We start from the raw sequence: 17,612 nt of genomic DNA, 5'->3' as shown, positions 1-17,612 counted from the left end.
CAGAGCAATTCCCTAGTGATTCCAGTCCTCCAGAGGTCTAGACAGTAACTGGTCCTGCTCACGTATTTCCAAGGAGAGGAAGAAAAGTTTATCTCTTTGGGTTTTTTTTTTTTTTTTAAATAAATTTCTTTCACTGGAAGTTACTCCGTTGGAGAAAGCGTTTGCTTTCAGCTGGGTGGGCAGTAACTTGGGCAGATCTGCCCTTGTGTATCGGGTCCAGGGACCCCCTTCCTGGCTGCGTATCTGGTCCTCCGTGTGGTGCCTCAGGCATAATTTTGGGGCCAGGGGCAAGAGAAGGAGGCACTCCAACGTGAGGCTGTAGGGGCTAATTTGCATCTTCTGGGCTCCTATCTGGGCCTGCTGTAAGTACTCTGTTCTCTGGGATTTTGAAAAGACCACAGTCCTTTTCTTCAGACTCAGTTATCTAGGACGACTTTGGGTTCTGAGACTGGAGTCTGGAGGCCTCAGGTGGAGGCAGTGCTTCCTGACCTAGGAAGGGAGTAGCTACTGTCTATTTAGGGGAAGCAAAAACAGTGCCACTGGTAATTAATTGTAGTGATTAGCAAAGTCCCTGAGCATGGGCCACAGGGAGCCAGGGAAGCTGCATCAGATTTGGATGGAAGAAGGCCACTCTTTTCTTCTACTTTTACCTGTGGGTGAGGGGGTAGCCCCTCCTTGGCACTTCCCTTCCCTGTCTCCCCAGCCAGGCCCCACTTTCTCTCCATTCTCAGAAAAGAGGTGGGGAGGACTTGGGTGTGTCCCTCCCAATGCACTCAGACTTCCAGTGTTCTCCAGGGAGGGGCTCAAGCAGGGCCCAGAGCTCTGGATCCGAGCTCAGGGACAGGAAGGGATCCTTGGCGGGGGGGAGAGAGAGAGAGAGAGAGGGAGGGAGGAGCTGAGAGACCTCCTCCAGGACCCAGCAGCCTGAAGCCTCCGCTGTTCTCTTTTCACAGAAAAAGATCACAAGATCACAGTTCTGGGAAGAGATTGCACGTCGTCTCCCCTGCAAAGCCATCGCTTTTCGCCTCCAGCTAGTTGGGGGTCGTGCCTGGAAACCTTTGAGCTGGAGGAGTCTTACTAGTCCAGCGTGCGCCCAAATTCCTCAATGGTTATACCAATTATATACCGCCTTGAAATCTGAAAATCAGTTTGTTCATTAACAACTGCGCTGAAACCGCCTTTCAAAAACATCAACCAAAATTTTCCCCTAAAAAAAAAAAAACGAAAAACGAAAGAAATCTTATCCACCAGAGATAAATATTTCTGCACATCAAAGAGCACAAACCTGATGGGCTTAATTTTTTTTTTTTCCTAGCAGGTCTTTGATATAAGGCTGACTACAGACCAGGGTTATTAAGTACTTTGAGGACATAAACTCGTTTCATTTAATTAATATAACGGGGTTGTTTGCAAAGCAAAGCAAATATTGGGGAACCTTCCCCCTAATCGAAACAAATCTGTAAAGAGAGGTATGCTAGTTTATTCGTGGTTCGGTAGAGAGAGTTAGAGAAGGGCCCGCGGGGCCGCCCCGGCCCGGGGTGTGAGTGTTTTACTGCTCTGCGAAGATTTTTTTTCTTTTCTTGCAGCGGCCGGCGTGGTAGGCGGGTTTCCCAAGAGGTGTGTGTCCAGGAAAACACTCTTCCCTCCACGGAGGAGAAAGAGGCGACGCCCACGGCAAAGAGCAGTCCGGCGTCGGGGTTCGGGACGCGCCAAAGCCGGACTTCAGATCTGAGCGGCCGCGGGCCCAAGCCGGCGTGGAGACGTCACCGCATCTGGCCAGGCAGGGAGGCGGTGGCAGGACCCCTCCTCTCCAACTGTTCCTACCCTGCACCGAAGCCCGGCTTTGGGAGCTGCGGGCCACACCCGGAGACACCGGCGGCCGGAGAGGGCCAAGAACTCAGGCTTCTCCGACGCTACAGGTCTTCTTAATTCTGCGGAAGGGACTTAGGACTCCTACTCACCGCGGTGGGTGCGGACTCAGGAAGGGTTAGTTGTAGACAGTTTGCGGGCGGCGTCCCGCTTCTTTCGCGCGCAAAGTCTCCGGGCGGCCCCGCGTGGTTAGAAACGCGGCGTGCGCAGGTTGGCGGAAGGGGGCGCAAGGCGCACGGCCGCCAGAGGGGCTCGATCAGCGAGAAGAGTTGAAGGCTCAGCGAGCGCTGGCAGATCAGAGCGCACGGGGTGGTGGTGGGAGTCAGTACACTCAGGGATTGGGGGGGGGGTGCGGTGCGCACGGAGGGGGCGCACTGTACGCGGAGCGGGAGGTGCAAGAGCGCGCGGGGGCGCAGTGTACTAGCGGGTGGGCCTCGGTTCGCCCGGGGGCGGGGGGCGCGCGGCGCGCTGGGGCGCGTGCGGTTTTGTGTGCTGGGAGGTGTGCGTGACGCTCCCGTGCCTGCTTGAGGCAGTCAAGACATCATCCCCGCCCTGGCACCGGCAGCGGGTGCACACTTCCACCCTACCCACTCGGGTTGCTCGGCCTCCGCTCTGTCCCTCCCTCCTCCCAGATTCTTTCCACGCGAGAAGTGAGGACCAGAGGGAGATGGGGCGCACGGGAGGCCTGCGGGAGAGGACAGACCCGGTGCCGTTGGGTGAGGGATGTCTGGTGGGAATTAAAGGCTGGTGCTTTCATCTGGGCCTCTCCAAAGCCCCGCAGACCGCTCCCAGCTCCCGCGCGTTTAGTCCGGCTCCGGAGTCAAATTCTCTTGCCGGCGGCACAGCCTTGTTGGTGGGAGGCCCCCCGTGGTCCGGGACTGGTGACCTCCACTGTCGCTTGCCCTCGTTTAACTGCCCCAAGACAGAATTCCTTTTAGATGCTAGAGAAGAATCTTCTGGAGGAGAAGGCACGGGGTAAAACACGTTTTCGTATAAAACTTGTGACTAAAAATTAGCAATTTTTCTCGATCCAAGAATATTTTCCCTGGCAAAAGCATCGGTTAGCTGATAAACTAGCTACAAGGTAGATTCAAATTGTGTGGCTGGTGAATATTTTTAACCGCCAACTCCAGCACTGGCTTCGTTTTTTAGAGGGCAGAAACAAGCTAATCCTGGTTATTGCGCTAATGCTCTTTTCGCCAGGCGGATGTGGACAAAGACATTTAATCTTACTGTGGAATACTCTGTGCCTCTCTCTCTCTCTCTCTCTCTCTCTCTCTCACACACACACACACACACATGCACACACACACACACACACACACACACACACACACAAGATTTTGAACCAAGCGGGTGAGCCCTTGGGCACCTTCCGTGCTGGCTGTGCAGATTTGCACATTCTGGGGTCACTTCTCCTGGTTTCCTTCATTATGAGAGGGGTGGTCAGGGTGCCTGTGTGACTCAGTGGAATTGTGCAGGTGCTACTCTGCTCCCAAGGTCAAGGCCAATTAAACCGGTTAATCACGGTGGTGTGAGAGACCTAGTTTCAACTTTGCTTTAATTTTATCTATTTTTTTTTTTTTTAATGTAAGCTCTTTGCCCAAGGTGGGGCTTGAACTCAGGACACCAAGATCAAAAGTTCCGTGCTCTACCAACTCAGCCAGGCGGGTGTCCACTCAATCTTCCTGTTAATTTTGGAGAAGCTCTACCAATCACCCGCCCCTGTCCCGGGCATGGGGGTGGGGACGAGAGAGGTGGATACTTGGAAGAGTTTGTTGAGAAATCTAACTTTTGAATAAGTGCAAGCAAGTACGGGGTAAGGAAGGGCCCAGAGGCGAATGGCAACGGCAGGGTTGGATCATGGTAGTCGATGACTCGCTTAGCGAGGCCACAGGCACCGTTTTCCACTTGTTCGGGAAGCGTCAGCACTGCAGGGGCACAAGTGACGGCCCCAACCCCCCTTTAAGCACTTTAAACAAGGGAGTGGACACTGCAAAGCTCATATGAGACTGGGTTTTACTTCCTGGGTAGTTGGGAGGCCAGGGAGGGAAAAGATCCATGCCGTTATTAACCATGCACAAATAATCTTCGTGTTTATTGAAGCCTACTTAAGATAACTGACCAGAAAGCACCTCCCTGTTTCAGCAACATCAAGGGTGCTCCACTGAAAGCTAATGAGTTTGTATTTCTGTTTAGCCTGATGTCTACACCACGGTTTTGGAGAAGCTGTCAACTCTGACAAACGAAGGAGCTGAAGGAAGCCAGGGGAGCCGCACCTGCCAACACCGCTGAAGCCCCGGGGCCGACCCCTCCCTGTCTGTTCTTTAAAGGTGCTTGGACTTTACTTGATCCTTTGAGGTCCAGCAGTTGGACTATCTGAGCGTAAGTTCCCGAAATGGAAATTCGCACTCACTATCTTGCACAAATATTTTAATTTCTGAATGGCCTGGACTGAGAGCCAGGGGGCAAGGGTCCTTTGTGCCATAGCCATTGCGAATCCTGAAAAAGCTGCAACCCTTCAGCTGAGCGTGGAAAGACAATGCTTTAGACACCCAGAGAAAATTCCCAGCTAGAAAGAAAAAGAGGAAAAAGCTCCAAGTGTAGTTAGAAAACTCATATTTGTACAAAAATCCTTTGAGCCTTATTTGACAGCGAATGTCTTTTTCCAGTTTTGTTTGTTCTTGAATCTCTCAGCAACCTTTTGCCTGCATGACTCTTGAGATTCGTTCCCAGCAAAGGTGACTGATGGATCTTTTAGGAATTCATGCTTTCAAGTTGATTTTCCGTGTTGGTCATCGAAGCTGCTTCACTTTAGATACTTTATGGGATGTTCATGAAGGGAACTGGGGGGTGAGATTTCTCAGAGTGTCTCTAAAGACATTATTCATAATTAAAACAAATGATGCATGGAAATCACCAGAAAAATTATGGCAAGTAATGTTCAAACATGTTTTCAGGCCATGTGGAATAAATAAAATCATTAAGGGCTGGCTGGGTAATGTGACCTCCCAGCTTTATTCTGTGCCCGGATGACCTGATAGAGATTCGTAGATGTGACAGAAGCATCTGGGATGGGAGCCAAAGAACATCAGTGCTTTCTCCAGGTATTTTGTGTATTGATAATGAAAGTTAGAATTCCATTTCTTCCAAGACCCCGTGCACAGTACAATCCTAGAGGCGGGTAAGATAGCACGAAAAGGAAAATCTTAAATCTTAAGATTATCTTCAATCTTAAAATAATCTTAAATAATCTTAGATTGTTTTTTAGGGGAAATAAAGACTGGAAAGCCCATGTGATAGAGTCTGAAAGACAGAATGAACCTATTAGAACTTAGACCCACCTGGTGATAGATCAGTTGGTGTTCAACAGGTTTTTCGGCCCCTCAGTGGTGAATTTCCCAAAACAGACCATCTTGTTATGAAACTTAGCTGTGCCGGGAAAAGCAGTAGACGGAGGTCCCAAGGTTTTAGAATTACAAACCTTTTAAGGTGGTAGTTATGTGGGTACAGCCACTTTCTGATAGCAAAGTAGAGCAGGGCCTGTGAAGGCTGTTGAGTGGCCTGCACTGGGTTTAAAAAAATTTTTTTTAAACCTTTTGATTTATTTTTGAGAGACAGAGACAGAGCGTGAGCAGGGGAGGGGCAGAGAGAGGGAGACACAGAATAAGAAGCAGGCTTCAGGCTCGGAGCTGTCAGCGCAGAGCCTGACATGGGGCTCGACCTGAGCTGAAGTCGGATGGTCAACTGACTGAGCTGCCCAGGCGCCCCTGGCCTGCACCAGTTTAATGCAGCTTCCGAAAGTATTGGGTTTACAGTCTAACTTACTTGGAGCATTGGTGGACCGGGCCGGTATATGTCCATTTCTAATGTTCCTATGGAGAATCAGCATTTAATAGGACAGTTAACTTAAATTGGTTAACTTAAATTGCATTAAATAATGCAAACCAAAGAAGCAGTTGCCCTTCCTAAGAAATGGTCCCATTTTGGGGCGCCTGGGTGGCGCAGTCGGTTAAGCGTCCGACTTCAGCCAGGTCACGATCTCGCGGTCCGTGAGTTCGAGCCCCGCGTCGGGCTCTGTGCTGACTGCTCAGAGCCTGGAGCCTGTTTCTGATTCTGTGTCTCCCTCTCTCTCTGCCCCTCCCCCGTTCATGCTCTGTCTCTCTCTGTCTCAAAAATAAATAAAAAAAAAACGTTGAAAAAAAAAAATTAAAAAAAAAAAAAAAAAAAAGAAATGGTCCCATTTACATACCTGAAAAAATAGATACAATTTCCAGAGCCATTGTGGTTGCCCAGATGCGCTGTAGTGTGGCTTACTCAGATCATTATATATATACATATATATACATATATATCTTACTTACATATGCATATATATACATGTGTGTGTGTGTGTGTATATATATATATATATATATGTATTTTTTTTTTTTTTTTAAGCTCTACACCCAACCTGGGGCTTGAACTAACAACCCCGAGATCAAGAGTTGCATGCTCTACCGACTGAGCCATCCAGGCACCGTCTTAGGTCATTTTAGACTCTTCACAGTCAACTAAGTCATGGGCCCATGTGGTGAGTCAGTGTGAGGGTGGCTGGAACACAGGGATCAAGGGCAGTGTGTTCCCAGGCACTCATTATTCATTGCAGTCTAGAGCTGGACTGACTTAGAAGCAGCTTGTACTTTACCCAACAAAAGGAATGCAGTTCTTTGAATTGGGGAGCCCTCACGCACTCCTGCTTGCACACAAGCTGTTACTCATTCAGGAAACATCCATCCGGTGGCCCAGAGTGCCAGGCACCTAGCCAGACATTTGCATGATAAAAGTGAGTTCCTGCCTTTGAGGCCATTCTCAGTCCTGATAATGCTTTGATTGAGAATCTGACCTGCTAATGTGTGCCTTAGAAATGTCCCTGGGTTTTGAGCCATTGATTCCATTTCTGATTATTTGTGCTATGGAAAGCATTTCCAAAATGAAAAAGGCCTTTTCTCATGAGTATTTGTGTAATGGTTAAGGGTGCAGGCATGGTGTCACGTGTGGATTTGACTCCTCTTTACCCCCCTCAGTTTTGTTATCTGTACAATGGGGATAATAGCTACCTCATAAGGAGATTATGAGTTTTGACTAAAAAATGAATGACGTGTATAGTGAGTGTAAAGGGCCTAACGCATTACCTGGGAGAGGTGCCCCAGTGAATATGTTTTTGGTGTGTGTGTGTGTGTGTGTGTGTGTGTCAGTGTTAGCATGGGACCCAAGAGCGCTGTGCTGAGGCCAACACTTCCAGTGATGGTGTTTTCATCCTAGGCTGGAAGCTAATGCTGGATTCAGCCAGCCCGTCCTGCAGTCTTTCCTGAAGTACTTCCCGTAGTTTGGAAGCACCAGAGTTCCTCCATTAAATCTCTTTCTGCCCCCGTCCCCCCAAAAAGACAATTTGTTATCGGCCACTAAACCAATCTATTATCGACAACTAAATCCTGACCGGCATGTGTTGGAAAGTGTACCAATACTATGAAATGTTGTATGATCACCAGCAAAACAACAGAACTACAGAGAGAGAGACCAGATATCCCTTCAAGTGTTGGTGGTGAGTATATTTGGGTAGGAAGACAATGAATGATCTTTCGGTGTACTTTTTGTTGCCTTCCTTTTTTAAACAGCAGCTTTACTGAGATCTATTCACATCTCGTTTAAATTCACTCGGGGCGCCTGGGTGGCGCAGTCGGTTAAGCGTCCGTCTTCAGCCAGGTCACGATCTCGCGGTCCGTGAGTTCGAGCCCCGCGTCAGGCTCTGGGCTGATGGCTCGGAGCCTGGAGCCTGTTTCCGATTCTGTGTCTCCCTCTCTCTCTGCCCCTCCCCCGTTCATGCTCTGTCTCTCTCTGTCCCAAAAATAAATAAACGTTGAAAAAAAAAATTAAAAAAAAAAAATTCACTCATTTAAAATGTGCAATTCAGGGACACCTGGGTGGCTCAGTCGGTTGAGTGTCCCACTCGGAATTTCAGCTCGGGTGGTGGTCTCCAGGTTGTCTGACTGAGCCCCGAGCTGGGCTCTGTGCTGGGTGTGGAGCCTGCTTGGGATTCTCTCTCTCCCTCTCCATCTGCCCCTCCCCCTGTTCACGCTCTGTCTCTCCATAAACAACAAACAAAAACAAAAAAAATGTGCAATTCAGTGGCTTCCGGTATATTTCCAGATGGGTGCAGCCATCAACACACACGATTTTAGGACATTTTCATCGCCTCCCCCCACAAAAAAACCCATTAGTTATTAATTCCCTATCTTCCTGCCCCCACCACCAGCCCTAAGCAACTGCTAACTTACTTTCTCTCTCTATGGATTTCTCTACCTTGGACTTTCATGTGAATAGGGTCGTACAGCATGTGGTCTTATGTATCTGGCTCATTTCACTTAACATAATGTTATCAGACTTGTAGCATACACGTTGTGGTGTATATCAGTACTTCATGCTTTTTTATAGCCAAATATTCCACTGTACGGAGAGCCCATCCCCTGTATGGCTAGTCCTGGGTCTGTTGATGGGCCTTTGAGTTGTTTACACCTTCCGGCTGCTGTGAATAATGCTGGTATTTCCCTCCAACCTTCATTTTGACCATGTAGCAATTTTATGATGAATATTTAGTAAATTTTATAACGAAGAAAATCTGGCCTGGGTAACTAGGACATTTCAATTTCGTATTCAGAAGAGGGCAAGATCGTAGATTGCATCCTTTTGGATTGACCAGTTAGCTTAGTACACATTAAAACTCTATTCCGAGCCAGATTTACAGCCTCTATCAGCACCTATGTCCAGCAGTCCGGTCTATACGTGGTACTTTGGGTCAGCAGAAGGATGGGAAGAGAGACTACAAACTCATTTCCACCTCTCAGCGGCTCTGAAGTGAACAGGGCAGATGTGCTAAACTCACACAAGTCCCAAGATTTGACTTTTGGTATTTTCACTGTAAAAACTGTATTTACTGGGGGTGCCTGGGTGGCTCAGTTGGTTGAGCGTCCGACTTCGGCTCAGGTCACGATCTCATAGGTTCATGAGTTCCAGCCCTACATCGGGCTCTTAGCTCTCCGCGAAGAACCCACTTTGAATCCTCTGTCCCTCTCTCTCTCTCTGCCCCTCCCTGCTCGCACACACACTCTCTCTTTCTGTCTCAAAAATAAATAAACATAAAAAAAATTGTATCTACTGGGGTGCTGGAAATGTTCTATATCTTGATCTAGGTGGTGGTAACATGAGATTCGTGTGAAATTTGCATCAGGCAGCGGACTTTAGGCTCATGTGTCCTGTTATATTTAACTACGTGAAAGTGACACCCTGATTAAAGAAAAGAAGAAATTATAACCTGTGCTTTCCCTTATATTTCCCTCCCGCTCTCCCATTTCAGCTGTTGCTGCTTCTTTTCTGACCATTTCTAAGTGGCCACGGGTTCATGCCACACAGTTGGTAAGGGACAGAGCTGGGATTTAATCCAGCTCTTACTAACTTAGTGTAAAGGGCTGCTTTCACTAGGAACCCTTCCAGTGCCTGGAATCGACATGATTTTTGAGATTTGGTTCCAAACCATATGGCCAGTAAGTACTGAGACTGTCTGGGGGCCAGATCTCACTGCCCTGGGGCACATGCTCTGTCTATCCCATGTACCTCTTTGCCCCCAACACCCACATTGTACCAGGCACATAGCGGATGGCCAGTAAATATTTGTTAAATCAATGTGACCGGAGTGGGGTTATCATCGAAGGCCAAGCAGGCTGTCCATGTGGAAATTGCTATAAAAACCAAGGCAAGAAACCCAATTCTTATTTTTTTTTCCTATGGCAACACCAGTGGATGCTGGGCTGTCACAAGAGCACGGAAAGTTCCCACTGGAGATATCAGAACTCTCTGGCAAGACCTGTGAAGTGTTAATTTTAGCTTTCAATGACTGATGCCCTTGTGCAATTTAATGGGTCAGGAGGAGCACGAGCCAAGATTACTCACTCAGAGAGGTGCCTTTTCCTGTAGAGTCCTTGGTGAGTTAATTCAGTTTGTAGAAAGTTGCTACTTACACATTTACTTGAGAGAATTTTTGCTGTTGTGAGTCTAAGTCTGAGAATTACCAGCTCTACCTTAGAAGAATTCGTAATTTCTCCTATCAGTCAAATTTTCCCCGAGTTCATTCATTAAACATGAGTTCGACTCACAATGTCAGATGCTAAAAGGCTGTTAGTAATAACCATAAGATAAACAAAATACTTGCATGTCCCTGGATATTCTGAGTTGAAAGATACATAGGTTGAATATCAATTACTCGGATTAAGGAAGTGCATATCCACAGAGCTTTCCATGTCTATCCACTTTTCATCCTGGTATCCTGGTAGAAAATGAGGAAGTTCCGTGCTGTCCCCGGTGTCACCGGTTTGTCACTGGTGTCACTGTGTGCTCCAGCAAAGCAGAGCACACATTGAGGAGGCATAAGAGGATCTGTGCACCTTCTCAGAGAGTCTGTGCTCTTTATGTGACCAGGTCACAGGTGCCCTTGATTCCCATGCATTTGACATTTTCTCTTCTGCTCATATGTTGGGCATCACCCATCACACCTGGTCTCAGATGCCTCAGCCGATGAAGGAGGACTTTGAACTGCTACCTGGTGGTGACCCCTGCTAGCCTGCAGAGCACCTTCAGCAGCTTGTATTCTTTGCTTGTTCTGTGAGGTTTGCTCAATTCTTTGGATATTTTATTGCATCCTTCCCCAATTAATTAAGAAAAGTTAGCGGAGGGAACCTGGCTGGCTCAGTCAGAAGGGCATTCAACTCTTGATCTTGGGATCATGAGTTTGAGTCCCACATTGGGTGTAGAGGTTACTAAAAAAAGAAAAGAAAAAGAAAAAAGAAAAGTTAGTGGCAAATGAAGAAAGGAAATTATAGCCCTCATGAATGCGATCGGTAGAATCCGAAAGGAATCATTAGGTGTGGTGATACTGTGGGTCTTTAGACTCAATCAGGCACCCCAAGAAATTGAACTGCCCAACTGTGGATTCAGTTGTGAAGGAAAAGAACAGTAATAAAGAACACACATGCTGAATACAACATTAGAACTGTACAACATTGTACATATACATTACAATGTATACAACAGTAGAATTGCCTCTAAGGGTAAACACACAAGTTAACGAGGGAAATTTTATCTCCCTAGGAATGTTCTGACAAATATAAAAGATGGGAGGATAGGGGGCACCTGGGTGGCTCAGTCGGTTGGGCGTCTGACTTTGGCTCAGGTCATGACCTCGCGTTCGTGAGTTCGAGCCCCGCGTCAGGCTCTGGGCTGATGGCTCAGAGCCTGGAGCCTGCTTCGGATTCTGTGTCTCCCTCTCTCTCTGCCCCTCCCCTGCTCATGCTCTGCCTCTGTCTTAAAAATAAACAAAAACATTAAAAAAAAACAAATTTAAAAGATGGGAGGATAGAATTAGGATATCTGATGCTGTCAAAACATAGTGCTGTCAATTTTGTAGGTATGATAATGATATTATACTTTACGTATTTTCAAAAGAGTTCTTATCTTTTAGAAATACTTACCAAACTATTTACAAATTTAGAAAAATATCCACAGGAGAACCTGTATTGTTCAGGCTGCTTACGTTTGGCCCCTGTGCATAATTTCACGAGTGCGTTACAGACAAAAGCCGGGGGCTGCAAAGTAGACTTGTCCAGATCCATCATTTTCTTCTTTTTTTCTTTTTTAAAAAGTGCATTTATTTATTTTGAGAGAAAGAGGGTACGAGTGGGATAGAGACCGAGAGAGAGGAGAGAGAGAATCCCAAGCAGGCTCTGCACTGTCGGCACGGAGCCCGAAGCATGGCTTGAACTCACGAACCGTGAGATCACGACCTGAGCTGAAATCAAGTCAGAGGCTCAATTGACTGAGCCACCCAGGCGCCCCAGCTCTGTTATTTTCTGACCTCCTCCAGAGGACAGTCCCAGGTGTGTGTTTCCTTTTGAGTGGACTCCGCCCCCTTCCCTTTCTGTTATATCTGAGACATCAGCTGGTCTGAGCTGTGCCTTGAGGTATAAACAGAAGCAGGCCATCAAGATTTGCAGGACCCAGCGCAAAATAAAAATGTGAAGCCTCTTATTCAAAAAGCAGGGAAAAATTTACATTGACATTGAAGGTACTAAGCCATCAAACTTTTTCTTTTTTTCCTGTGGTCTCTCTCTCAACCTGTCAGCATGTGTGTGTGTGTGTGTGTGTGTGTGTGCGCGTTTGGTCAGTTTTACTGATTTGCCCACAAATAATTTTCTTTGTGTTTAGCCCGTTTTGATGTCTTTAGTCAGTCTGGGGGACTTCTCAGCTAGTATACCTTCCAATCAGACCAAACCTGACTTCCCTTTCTCTCTTAGCACAGTCTTCCTGGGGTCTCAGTGGAAAGTGTGGGGTATTTACTAGGACGCCTCCTCTCTGGCAGGCCTTGGGTTCTAATATTTGCATCTCCGGCCCTGTGTAACTTGTGTCATGTTCCTGGGGCCGCCATAACAAATGGCCACAAACGTGGTGGCTTAAGCAACAGAAATGTCTTCTCTCACGGTTCTGGAGGCCAGAAATTGAGGGCCATCAGGCCATGCTCCCTGTGAAGTCTCTGGGGAAGAATCCTTTCTTGCCTCTGCTGTGACACAGCCTTCCCCTGCATGTGTCTGTGTCCTTGTCTCTTCTTTTTTTTTTTTTTAATGTTTATTTTATTTTTGAGACAGAGAGAGACAGAGCATGAATGGGGGAGGGTCAGAGAGAGAGGGAGACACAGAATCCGAAGCAGGATCCAGGCTCTGAGCCATCAGCACAGAGCCCGACGTGGGGCTCGAACTCACGGACCGTGAGATCGTGACCTGAGTCGAAGTCGGACGCTCAACCGACTGAGCCACCCAGGCGCCCCTGTCCTTGTCTCTTCTTATAAGTTCATCAGTCATTGGACTTAGGCCTCATTCCAAATCAGGATACTTTCTTTTTTTATGATTATCTTTATTTTTAAAAAATTGTTTTTTTTTTAAATTTTTTTAACGTTTATTTATTTTTGAGACAGAGACAGAGCATGAACAGGGGAGGGGCAGAGAGAGAGGGAGACACAGAATCCGAAACAGGCTCCAGGCTCTGAGCTGTCAGCACAGAGCCTGACGCGAGGCTCGAACTCACAGACCGTGAGATCATGACCTGAGCCGAAGTCGGACGCTTAATCAACCAAGCCACCCAGGCGCCCCTAAAAAAAATTGTTTTTTAAATGTTTACCTATTTTGAGAGAGAGAGAGAGAGAGAACAGGGGAGAGGCGGGGGGGGGGAGGAGAACAGGGGAGGGGCAGAGAGAGAGAGAGAGAGAGAGAATCCCAAGCAGACTCCTCACTGTCAGCATGGAGCCCAACACTGGGCTCGATCCCAGGAACCATAAGATCATGACCTGAGCCGATATCAAGAATCAGACACGTAACCGACTGAACCACCCAGGTTCCCCCAATCAGGAGACTTTCATCCCAAGACACTTCACTAGTTACATGTCCAAATGAGGTCACTTGCTGAGGTTCTAGGAAGACATGATTTTGGGGGGTACACTATTTAATCCACAAAGCTATTGAAAGTTCGGCTTAGATTGTTAACCTGTCTACAAGCCACCTTTTCTGATTTGTTTATGAGGTCTGGGCAGCAAATACATCAAGCAAAAGCCACGCAGAATGTCAAGTTCATATCTCTCCAGTTCTTCTAATTTCTTTTTTTTCCTGGGGCTTTTGCCCCCCAGGTGCTGGCTATCTTGGCCGTCCTAAACCAAATTAATTTTTTCTTCGCAGCTTAATGAGACCGATGTAGACTTCAGGCCGCTGCTTTTCACTCATCACGTGTGGCCTGTGCTTCAGACGGGAAGAGGTTCCGAGGGACAGAGTTGGGGCTAGTGTTTCTTCCGCCATTTCTCTCCACTCCAGGGTCTGTGCAGTTGGCGTCTTGGTCGCTCTCTGGTGCACTCAGACAGCGGCTTTTGTCTGCCATCCGGCTTTTGTAGTTCTTAGCACCAAGTGTGCTCTGATACGTCTTCATAAATGGAAATAGAAGTCAAATATGGCATTTCTTTTATTGTAGGCTCATGCCTGCGGACCGCCAGGTGAATGTCTCAGGTGCGTCGCTTTCAGAAGCCCCGTTCCTGCGGGCTGTGCCTCTTAGTCTCCCCCACACCCCACCTGCTCCTTTGTCCTGGGTGTAGACAGAGACATGCCCATAAGCTTGCCTTTGTTCTCTGTATACACGGATGCTTGGGGACGCTTCTGAAATGCAAAGAAAAATAATTGGGGGAAAAGGACTTAGGAACTAGTGGAACATATCAGAGCTGTATGGGGCTCTTGTCACCTTCCTGCATAGGAATCTTAGTAGCAGGCATAGAAAAGGAAAACCTCCATGAATGAGCCACACAGTATCACTTTGTGTGCTGAGATACCAGAGCAAGGGAGAAGTTATGTCTATAAGGTATGTTCCTCAGAGTGAGCTTTTCCATAAGGTAGTATGACTGCTACACATTCGACTTACATAATCCTCAAAAACTATAGCATAAGCTAGTAAATACTGTTATTAGTCCATTTTACAGATGGGAAAAGTGAGGCATAGGGAAGTTGGTTGCTTGCAGCCTACATTGGGATAGATACTATATAACCTCTCAGTTTCTTTGCATTTCATTTATTAAGTTTTTAATTGTATTTCTACCGTAGTTAACACATTTTATTTAATCTTTTTATAGTTAACACATTTTAGTCTGTTTATTCTGTTGGTAAAGCTACATGAAAAAAAATCTTTTTAATGTTTATTATTTATTTTTGAGAGAGAGAGAGAGAGAGAGAGAGAGAGAGACAGCGTGAGCAGGAGAGAGGCAGAGAGGGAGGGAGACACAGAATCCAAAGCAGCTCCAGACTCCAAGCTCTCAGCACAGAGCCCAACACAGGGCTCATATTCACGGATGGTGAGATCATGACCTGAGCCAAAGCCAGACGCTCAACGGAGTGAGCCGCCCAGGTGCCCCGGTAAAGCTACATTTTTAACCATAAAATGCAAACTTTGATGAGAGTGAACTCTGAATGAAGTGAATGAGACTTTTTGTACCTTTTAATTTGTACATAGTTGCAAACTCACAGAAGTGTTACAAGAAGAGTACGCGAAGCTCTCATACCCCTTTACCTAGATTTACCAATTGTTTACATTTGGTCTTATTTGGTTATCACTTTGCCCCCCCCCAATCATTTGAAAATAAGCCATAGACATTATGCCCTTTTACCCCAAAATACTGAAGTGTGAATTTTCTAAGATCAAGCATAGTCCCTCCTGTAACCTCCATACAATTATTAAAATTATGAAATTTACTGTTGTAACACTAGTACTATGATTTAATCCAGAGTTTATATTCATATTTCATCAATTTCCCCAATAATCACATGTTGCATTTAGCTGTCACCTGGCATTGGTGTCCTTTAAACCAAAACAGTTCCTCAGCCTTTGTGTCTGTTGTTTCTCATGACTAGATCCAGGACGTGTGTCTTTCACTGCCCATTGATTTGAAATCTGATCATCGGACTAACGTGACATAATCATTTGTTTATAATGGTTTGATTATAATCATTTGATTAAGGCTTCCCCACTATAAATAAATCCTATTCCCCTTGTAATAAGTACTTTGTGAAGGCGCTGCTTTGAGACTCTATAGACCCTTGTTTCTCTTGGGGTGCCTCTGTGGCTCGATTGGTTGAATGTCCCAACTCTTGATTTCGGCTCAGGTCCTAATCCCCAGGATCATGGGATCCAGCCCCACGTCAAGCTCTGAGCTGAGTGTGGAGACTGCTTAAAATTAGCTCTCGTTCTCGCTCTGCCCCTCTCCTCTGCTCCTGCTCTCTCTCTAAAATTAAATTGAAAAAAAAATTAGAGACTTATTTCTCATGCAACCCTATTGGGCTTGACATCCTGTGTCTCCCATGTATTAGTTCTCTCTCCCTCTCCCTCTCGCTCTCTCTCCCCCTCCCTCCCTCCCCACCTTGTTCCCCTCTTTCCTCTCATCCCTTTGGCTTATTTGGCTTGTTTTTCATTTGGTGATGCACAACCTCAATTAGCTTCATGAGAAAGGATGCCCGGAAGGACACATTTTTGAAAATTTTCATATCTGTGTCTTCATTCTTCCCTCCTTCTTTTAAAAAAAAAACTTTATTTAAATTTGTTTGTTAACATACAATGTAGTATTGGTTTCGGGAGTAGAGCCCAGTGTTTCATCACTTACATATAACACCCAGTGCTCATCCCAACAAGTGCCCTTCTTAATGCTCATCCCCCATTTAGCCCATCCCCCCACCCACCTCCCCTCCACCAGCCCTCAGTTTGTTCTCTATATTTAAAAGTCTTATGATTTGCCACCTTCTCTGTTTTTATCTTATTTTTCCTTTCCTTCCCCGTGTTCATCTGTTGTGTTCCTTAAATTCCACATATGAGTGAAATCATATGGTATTTGTCTTTCTCTGCCTGACATATTTCGCTTAGCATAATACACTCTAGTTCCATCCATGTTGTTGCAAAGACAGGAAACCATCAAAATCCTACGGGAGAAAACAGGAGCAACCTCTTCGACCTCAGTCACAGCAACTTCTTACTAGACATATCTCCGGAGACAAGGGAAACCAAAGCAAAAATGAACCATTGGGACTTCATCTTGTTAAAGTTTCAAACTTGTTAAAGTTTCAAACTTGTTAAAGTTTCTGCACCTAGAAGGAAATAATTAACAAAACTAAAAGGCAACTGACAGAATGGGAGAAGATATTTGCAAATGACATATCAGATAAAGGGTTAGTATCCAAAATCTATAAAGAACTTATCAAACTCAATACCCAAAAAATAAATAATCCAATGATGAAATGGGCAAAAGACATGAACAGACACTTTTCCAAAGAAGACATTCAGATGGCTAACAGACACAAGAACAGATGCTCAACATCATTCATCATCAGGGAAACAAAAATCAGAACCACAATGGGATACCACCTCACACCTGTCAGAATGGCTAAAATTAACAACTCAGGGAACAAGAGATATTAGCAAGGATGCAGAGAAAGGGGAACCCTTTTGTGCTGTTGGTAGGAATGCAAACTGGTGCAGCCACTCTGGAAAACAGTATGGAGGTTCCTCAAAAAATTAAAAATAGAACTACCCTATGACCCAGCAATTGCACTATTAGGTATTTATCCAAAGAATACAAAAATGCTGATTCGAAGGGGCACATGCACCCCAATGTTTATAGCAGTGCTATTAACAATAGTCAAAGAATGGAAAGAGCCCAAATGTCCATCAACTGGTGAATGGATAAACAAGATGTGGTATATATATACACAATGGAACACTACTTGGCCATCAAAAAGAATGAAATCTTCCCTTGAATTCCCTTGAAATCTTCCCTTGAATTGTTAGTTTGACTAGTTACTGGTGAATGGATAAACAAGATGTGGTATATATATACACAATGGAACACTACTTGGCCATCAAAAAGAATGAAATCTTCCCTTGAATTCCCTTGAAATCTTCCCTTGAATTGTTAGTTTGACTAGTTATAGAATTCTAGATTGGAAGTTTTTCTTTAGAATTATAAGGGTATTGCTTTACTATCTTCCATCTTCTAATATTTTTCTTTTTTTTTTTTTCCAACGTTTATTTATTTTTGGGACAGAGAGAGACAGAGCATGAACGGGGGAGGAGCAGAGAGAGAGGGA

General features: G+C 45.9%; 1 long non-coding RNA gene across 2 annotated transcripts; it reads left to right on the top strand.

Moving 5' to 3' along the window:
- The first annotated feature begins 921 nt into the window (after positions 1–921).
- On the top strand, positions 922–14,565 carry LOC115524056. Of its 2 annotated transcripts, none has more exons than XR_004344110.1 (3): positions 922–1,965; positions 4,069–4,254; positions 13,966–14,565. It is a non-coding gene; the product is annotated as an uncharacterized LOC115524056 (long non-coding RNA). The 2 variants fall into 2 exon arrangements; XR_004344111.1 differs by lacking the exon at positions 13,966–14,565 and adding an exon at positions 7,174–7,598.
- Positions 14,566–17,612: the final 3,047 nt, after the last annotated feature.

The sequence above is a fragment of the Lynx canadensis genome, chromosome C2 (genome assembly GCF_007474595.2).
Source record: "Lynx canadensis isolate LIC74 chromosome C2, mLynCan4.pri.v2, whole genome shotgun sequence".
Classification (NCBI taxonomy): domain Eukaryota; kingdom Metazoa; phylum Chordata; class Mammalia; order Carnivora; family Felidae; genus Lynx; species Lynx canadensis.
This window is presented reverse-complemented; position numbering and strand designations above follow the sequence as displayed.